This window comes from Brienomyrus brachyistius, chromosome 1 (genome assembly GCF_023856365.1).
Source record: "Brienomyrus brachyistius isolate T26 chromosome 1, BBRACH_0.4, whole genome shotgun sequence".
Classification (NCBI taxonomy): domain Eukaryota; kingdom Metazoa; phylum Chordata; class Actinopteri; order Osteoglossiformes; family Mormyridae; genus Brienomyrus; species Brienomyrus brachyistius.
The window spans coordinates 23,004,194-23,012,893 of NC_064533.1; the positions used below are offsets into that span (position 1 = coordinate 23,004,194).

At 42.6% G+C, this 8,700-nt stretch overlaps 1 protein-coding gene across 5 annotated transcripts in view; it reads right to left on the bottom strand.

Moving 5' to 3' along the window:
• Positions 1–6,646, bottom strand: part of LOC125744462 (lethal(3)malignant brain tumor-like protein 4) — a 63,931-nt gene extending 57,285 nt beyond the window's left edge. For 3 of the 5 annotated variants that reach the window (XM_049016330.1, XM_049016324.1, XM_049016295.1), the window contains exon 1: positions 6,547–6,646. The gene's annotated coding sequence lies outside the window, so the exon portion shown is untranslated. The other 2 variants (XM_049016315.1, XM_049016304.1) reach the window with 1 other exon arrangement.
• Between the last annotated feature and the right edge of the window lie 2,054 nt (positions 6,647–8,700).

An 8,700-nucleotide genomic window follows, 5' to 3' on the forward strand; every position in this document is an offset into this window, starting at 1 on the left:
TGTAATCCGGAAGATCAAGGCTTTTCACAGAAAGATATTGGAAAGAAAGAAAAAAAAAAAGACGTGTGTTTACAGATGGAAACAAAACTATTATGAAATAGCTGCTTTAGAAATTGCTGAAGACTCAACAAAGTAAAATATGACGGAATCTAAAAGGCACCAGTAACGTGTGATAAATGATATAGCACTGGACATTTTGGAGGTAAGAATCCAGAAGTTTCTATTTCTATTATAACATTAGTCTGACTAAACCTGAAATTACACCAGCTAAAGGCATTCCTGGACCTCAGCAAGTACAGAAATGCACTCCTAAAGCAAAGGTTGTGGGTTCAAATCCTAGGGAGCATAGGAAAATTGCTGCCCTTCCCTTAACTATAAGTTACTTTGGACTGAAGCATCAGATAAATTAATGAAATGAAAAACTGAGTCATAGCTGTGACATTACAGACTGACACTTCCTGAAAAAGTCACAGTGATTTGATGCAGCACAGCTACCGTTACAGTTGGTGAGTTATCATCTGTAGAATTTAGTTCACCAAAATTGTGTATTTTTTATCACAAACTTACTTTGACTAACACCCAGTTATTTATCGGTTTTGTGATTGTTTAGAAAATCCACATTAACACACCGCCATTTATTACCGACTGATGAAATAATTACATAAAAAAGGATTATAAACGTGTTAAAAGACACTTGTGATGAAAGACGCTCAGGATAACACGCATGGGACTTTGCAAGGGCATGTTACATCTTCCCATCAATGTTTGATTAATAACTTCCATTACACTAATGGACAGGGGAAAGGTAGGATGAATCTGTGTTTCAGCAACAAACCGAAGAGAACTGGCGAAAAGGGATCTACATGGAGCAGGATGCCGCACGCGTGTGACGAGGGTCATCTGTCACTGCCAACCTGAGAAAATTAGCCGGAACCTGAAATCGCACCAAAATCGATTATACAGTACTGTGCAAAAGTCTTAGGCAGTCAAAGTAAATGTTTAATGCCAAGAATCTGGGTGTTTAAAATATCTGGGTATTAAGTGTATATTTGCTCAGCAAAAAAAAACCCCACAAATTTAACATAACAAAATATTCAAGTAACTTAATAAAAGCTAACAAAAATTTTTTCTATTCTCCAAAATGTTGCTGGTATATTGCTGGATGGCTAGATGAACATCGCTTCGGTTCCCAAGCCTCTCCTCAGGGGCAGGCCAACCATTCCACGTAAATATTACATTTCTCCACCAGCTGACTTTAATGATAACCTAATTAGTTAAATAACTCAATGCGGTGCTGAATGGCCAAAATAGGTCTGCTAGTGGTTGAGTCAAAAAAGTACAAAGGTTTATTAGATGGTTTCTACAAATAGACCGACGACTTTAGGAGAGGTTTTGAAATTTTACACAATTCGACAGGCATAAAATCATAGTTTTACACCAGCAAGAACATCATTTAAACATTTTCTTTGACTGCCTAAGACTTTTGCTCAGTACTGTACATAAAAAAATGCTAAAACGCCAGCCAAAGGACAACTGCGGCATTTAGCGCAGGAAACGTCAAGTACATTTCCTAAATTTAACATCTCTGGCACAAATCTGAGCCCATATTCATGAACTGATTCCTGCTGTTTCTTTCACAACATTCTGCTCTTTTCTTAGCCGTTCTCATGTCTCCTTTAACTCTGTATCCAAAATTTCCCCTCAATCATTAATAAAACGTATCTATTTATCTATCCTCACCCCCCATTATTACATGCCATATTCAGCAGACTCTTTTATCCAAAGCAACATACAACTGAGAAAGCGGGGAAACACAGTCCCTGGTGCATTTGGAGATTAAGGGTCTTGCTCAAGGGCCCAATGGTAACATCACTCTGTCATATCTTGGGATTTGAACCAGTGACCTTCCCACCACAGGCATAGAGTCTTAATCCAATGAGCACACACCAACCCACACACTATATCCCCTACACTCCCTACAGGTGACCCCACAGGTACTGACTCTGACTGACTCCATTTACTGAGCTGGCAGACTTGTGTAACTAAACTGCTCAGCATATATACCAGATTACAGATATAACCAGTGAGCAGCTTTTGGTAATTATAATTACCAGTTATGAACTGAAATATTGTTACTGTTTTAATTCTCAAACCTGTAGCCTCCAGTTTTACTAAATAAAAGCCGAACTTCAGGATAGATTATCAGACTATCAGCCCCCCATTTTCTATACCCGCTTGTCCCATGCAGGGCTGTGGGGGTCCGGAGTCTGTCCTGGAAGCTATGGGCTCAAAGCAGTGAATAACCCAGGATGGGGGGTCAACCCAGCACGGGGCACATTGGAGAACCTGGAGGAAACCCCACAACATCACAGGGACAACATGCAAATTCCACATGCCTAAAGCCACATGGCGTCTAAGGCCAATAAATAAAACGTCACGCATGCGCAGAGGCAAATTGCTACGTGCCAAACTACAATACACAATGTCTCAAGGTATTTTTACATTCAGGAAGTTTTCAGAACTGCAAAGGTTATTCATCAAGCAAATTCAAAACGCATCGGAAATGGAGACCGCAGCCATGATGGGAAAGGCGAGTGGAGGGTAAATATGGGTGATTCTCTGCAGAGCTGAAGGTGGAAGAACCTTCAGAAACGTGTCAGGCAGTTAACTGAACAAGCAAGTAAACCTACAAGCTTTGACAGATCAAACGACGAGGCCTTTCATTCAAAATACTCTGCTTAAAGGAGACTATTACCATGCCCGCCTCCAACTGAACTATATTATAGAAAAAGATTCAATATTCACATTTTACATTTCACAGACAGTCCCTGGTGCAACTGGGGGTTATGGGCCTCACACAAGGGCCCAACAGTAAAATTACTCTGCTGATGCTGGGATTTGAACTGGTAACCTTCTGATCACAGGAACTGCATCCTAACCTGCTAAGCCACATGGTGTCCCTAATTAGCAATATTGGAACAGGATTTTTATCTGATTACATCCAATAAATTAAATTTTCCTCTGAAATGTATACAAGACATACAGGAATTCGTTGTGCTACATCGTATCGAGTAACATCCGATCGCATTTACACCCGAGAGATGGCAGTGAACACAATAGGACGTTAGCCTGCATTGCTTAGTCCGCCCTAACTATGGAAATATGTTGAAATTGACTTGAATCCAGTGGTCCTGGTCCCAAATTCAATTCTTTTCAATTTTATTTGCATAACACATTTTCACAACAGTACACTGCCTGAAAGCGCTTTTCATTATCCCTCCCCAAAGCCCCCAGTGAGTAAGCCATAGGTGACAGTAGCACGAAAAAAATCTCCCTAGAAGGAAGAAACCTTGGGAGGAACCAGACTCAAAGGGGGAGCCCATCTACTTTGGGTAGGCAGAGGAAATAAAATTAACAAGTTGACGCAAAGTCGATGGAAACCTGTATTATTTACCGTAATGCCTCCATCTATATTATCCTTAACTGAAATAACCTCATTTTCAGTATAGTAAATTTTACAACAAATCATTTTAACACACGTCCGCTTTCACCTTTGTATTTCAAGTCTTTATGTTTAACTAGATTTCACTTTTATCTATGTTACCATTGTACTTAGTCATGGTACAGTGAAGGAGTACAGGTTAGCAGACATCTGATTCCATTAAACTGGCATCCCGTTCAGGGCTGTAGCACAGCCTCGTGCCCTGTGCAACCTGGGATTGGCTCCAGGCCTTGTTAAACATGGATGGAAGCACCCATCAATAAGTCAAAATGCATATGGTTTAAGTCAACGGCGTTCATAAAAATGACTGATAAAGCAGGACCACCAAACAAGAATGCACCAGAAGTTCAAACATACATCACAGAGGACCATCCAGCACCAGCAAAATCCAAAGCCAGGCAGAAGGTGCAGATGCTCAGAGGAAATCACAAAAAAGCAAGTACCTAGCAGCCAGCTGCCACGTACGATCAGTCAAGAGCGGGCCGAAGGTGAAATAAGGGTGAGCAAGAGGAACGTCTGCAGCTCTGAGAAGACAAAATCTCGCCATCATCTTGAGGCACCCGTGCTCTGCAAATAAACACCTCCTATCGTGTAGGTCACGACGATTCCAGTCAGGATCACGCCGGCTAGCTGGTCTACAAGCTGTCTGCTCGCATCAAACGACAGTCAAGCTAAACGTGGGTATGTGATGGATGAAGACGTCCATCTCAAAACGCCGGGTTCACACTTACTGGCAGTTAGGGCACAGTCACATGTGTTCAGTATAGCTACTCTCTCATACTGCACTGACCAGACTGTCAACAAAACATGAAGACTCAAAACAGGCCTATTTCACCCTACAGAGATTTTCCCAAGATTGGTCAAATAGAAGAAATCTCTTACACTATTATGAGTGCATTCTCATATTTATCGTTATAATGGAAGGAACCATATTACTAATTAGAACAATAATTTTTAAAATTGCACAGTAGGGATAATACTGTGGCTCTTGTTAAACGATGGTGATTATTGTGGAAAAAGATTCAACTGAGAATGCCAGGTCAAGCCGTCAAATGAGCATCAAACGGTCCCACAAATAGCTATCATCACCATCACAGGGATGTTTTAAAGCTATATTTCTTGTTTGCTTTGAAAACATGTACTTAACACCTATACTGTATTAGGCACCTTGCAATTTCGGGTACAGCTTATACAAATCAGGCATCAAGAGGTGAGTCCAATGAGGAAGCATGGCACGACAGGGTCTTGCAATGCTACATTTGATTGGTCAATTCCAATATCAGGGCAAACCACATACCTCTGACATACGTCACTGTCTTCAACAATTACATACACATTACTGAAGATAAACACAAGCATAATGCCATGTCATGCTCTTTAAGCAGAACTTGAACAGAACCCCGGCCAACTTTGCTTAAATTAGGGACTCCACCCCAGAAGACACACCACCAAAGTCAGTCACTGAAAGTCTTTTAATTGTTGGTGTCTGCACACCTGGGCAGTGGTTATTAGAGGCAAATGCCCCCTCCCAAGGGTTAAAGAGACACGTTGCTGTTCCAGCAACCAAGAAAAGCACTACCCATATGGGTTTACATTTGCTTGTTTGCCGGGGCAAATATTTTAACTGATACTGGGTCACATGTCATGGCATTTAAAAGTAAATAACAAGGAATGAATAAAGTCTACCTATCTATCTATCTATCTACCCATCTATGTATAGGGTTTTGTATAGGCAAAAAGCAGAATACACCACATTATAATAGTAGGCTATTATATGAAGAATACAGGAATATGAGTGCTAAAAGTGTAAACCTTTTGGCAAAAACAAGTCAGTTACTATAAAATGTACATTCGCATCATAATATTTAATAGACACGTAAACTATCTGTTTCACTGTTTGTCTTGCAACGAGTTGGGGCTGTTTCACGACTTCGCATCACTCCAACGGTGCGCCGAACCCCGCAGCTAAACGCCACCGCGTCGGTGTCGTAATAATTTAACATACGCAGTTATGGTACCTAAGAAGCGAAGCTGTCCGCATTTGGAGATCTGTTTCATTCTCAACTATAACACATTGTATTGAGCCACATGTGCAATTATTCTAAACAACTAAATATTTTTTTTAAACTTTAAAAACTTCAAGACAGTATGACTGAACAATATAAATTGCAGAAAGATTAATATAAAGTAGTCTTTGTAAAAAGCAACCATCAACGCACAGTACACAGCAAATAAGTGTCGGCCCTGTGTAATTTAATCGGAAGGCCTTTGTTAACAAAAAAATAAGTAAAACGCATTTATATCATACTTACAACGTACACCTGAACTGAAAACAGCCATAAATGACAGCTACATGTAAATGAAAATAGGTTTAAAACCAAAATGGCGGAAGTATTCAAAACGAAGATCGAGAGACAAATTGGGGTAAATTGTAAGAGGAAATTGACACACTTAGCGAGCGGAGAGCAGCCCCGACGCTGTCAGGAGCTGCGCGAAATTAAACAAAAATGAGTCGCACTTCGTGCCTTTTCACTACTTTACAATATCACAGGGACGGAGGGTGTGGGGATCTGGCCCTAATAAAGGGTGCTGTCACACTCCAGGAAGAGATACTCTGCGTGCTTATAAATGAAATATTTTAAGAATGACAGAGAAATAAGTGAGGAAACATTTCCGAGAAGAGAAAAAGAACAGTTTCACTTGGCTGGAGGAGGCTGCCTCGGTGTTTACATTGTGTCACATGCTTGCAAACGAGAATCGGGGAAGGGGGAGGAAATGATATTATATGACCCCCTCCGGTATTTGTGATGGGCTACCGTGGCCCGTTAAAAGCACCTTATCATGTGCGATCTTAACGTGGACACATGAGACCATCTCAATGCGGATCCGATCGTCATAGGAAGCCCCCAGCACCTTTCTCTCTCGAGCTATTTCTGAACTGCAACATCGAGAAAACTGCGACTCGCCTTATCAAACTTAGGAAAGAAAGAAAGAAAAAAGGTAGCTCCCATCCCTGCCGCTGTACGAAATTATTAATTTCTTACCCGCACGCCAGTCAGATCGCCCCCGTTTTCAGCGCCGTGACGGGAGGGGGGACTCGGACTCCGTCCGTGCGCCTCTGCGCATGCGCAACGCAGCCCTCTGCCGGAGGCGGCCGCCGTCGTTCCGCCGCCCTCTAACAGGTATAAGGATTAACTAACTACCCGCTCGGGGTCCGTGCTGCTCAGCAGCGTCAGAAGCATCCTGAAAACCAACACATGTCCGAAAGAAGCTCTTAGTAGGGTAATAGGTTAAAATCATTAGTATAGATTTACGGAGGTAGACTTTACTTTCTGTTTTGTTTTTATCTGTGTTTAGCCTGCTGTTCAACTATTAACTTCGGAATGGCGTGGGAAATGGGCTCAGATAGATGTTTCTGCAGTTTACAGACCTCTTAGAAGTTTAAAATCCCAAGTATTACTGCAAATATTTAAACACCCCTTTCAAGTTGCTGTAGGTTTGAACCGTTTTTGTTCACAGCAGGATTTATTTGAAAAAGTGCACAATGATGCGTAAGATTGGTTTTCAGTGAGACTGGGGTGTGCAGTGCTAAATGTTGGGTTTTGTTTCAGAGGTTTCAATCAGATAGGTCTAGCTGCAGATGACAGGAAGACTCTATGGCTGCTGCATAGTTACCTCATTTTGACAGGGCAAGCAGATCTGTGAATGTGCAAGAAGAAATGAGAGAGTGAGGACAAGTGACTTAATTGGGAATATCTGTATGCCATATGGGTGGCACAGCAGTTCACTGGGTAGCAGTGGTGCCTCGCGCTGTCAGGGGTTGCAGGTTTGAGTCCTTCCCTTGCGTTGTGTGTGCAGTTTGCATGCTCCCTCCAAGTTGTGTGTCCTCTCTCAATATAAAAGCAGATTGCTATCCCTAAATTGCTTATAGCAGCATTTCTCAAACTATGGGCCATGGACCGGTGCCGGTCCATGAGAGGGTTCCTGTCGGTCCATGAGAGAGTTCCTGTCGGTCCATGAGAGGGTTCCTGCCGGTCCATGAGAGGGTTCCTGTCGGTCCGTGGAGCCTTGCTTCTGCACCAATCAAAATTCAGTCAGGTCAGGTATAATAATAATTAACAACAATAATAATAATAGTAATACTATATCTGTCTGTCTGTCTGTCTGTCTGTCTGCCTGCCTGCCTGCCTGCCTGCCTGCCTGCCTATCTATCTATCTATCTATCTATCTATCTATCTATCCATCCATCCATCCATCCATCCATCCATCCATCCATCCATCCATCCATCCATCCATCCATCTATCTATCTATCTATGTGGATATGCATCCGCGGGCTGGGGGGGCAGTCGTTTATGCAGGGCCCTGCAGCCCCAAAGCCTGACATGATTGGTCCCCAGGACAAATACGTCTGAGAAACGCTGGCTTGTATGTCTATGTACACTGATCAGCCATAACATTAAAACCACTGACAGGTGAAGTGAATAACATTGACTAGCTCATTACAATTGTATATTCAATACCGTTATGTATTGGACAAGTGAAGAGTCAGTTCCCAAAGTTCATGTGTCTTTTCTCGACCTACTACCTACCAAAAGGGGTCCAAGGGAAGGCCAACCAGTGAACAGGCGACGGGGTCATGGGCGCCCAAAGCTCACTGATGCACAGGGGGAGCAGAGGCCCCCCATCTGGTACGATGCACTATGGAAAGAAGACAAGCTGGCAAAAGCAGTGTAATAGATGTTCTACTAGGATACCTTGGGTTCTGGCATTTTTGTTGATGTGACTCTTACACATACTGCCTACCTAATCAGTATTACAGACTAAGTACCCCTCCTTTATGGCAATGGTATTTCCCAATGGCAGTGGCCTCCAGCAGCAGCATAATGCGTCCTGTCACACTACAAAAAATGTTCAGGAATGGTTTGAGAAACATGAAGAAAAGAATTCAAGGTGTTGACTTCCAAATTCCCCAGATCTCAATCTGATTGAGCATCTGTAGGACGTGCTGGACAAACAAGTCTTGGGCCCTTTGTCGTCTGGGACTGGTTTTATCCCCCTGCAGCTGACCCTCACTGGGATAAGTGGCTTGAACAGGGCGTGCAGCATGTCACACAGGGGTACTCAGTACAGGGACATTCAGTACAGGGACATTCAGTACAGGGGTACTCAGTACAGGGACATTCAGTACAGGGGTACT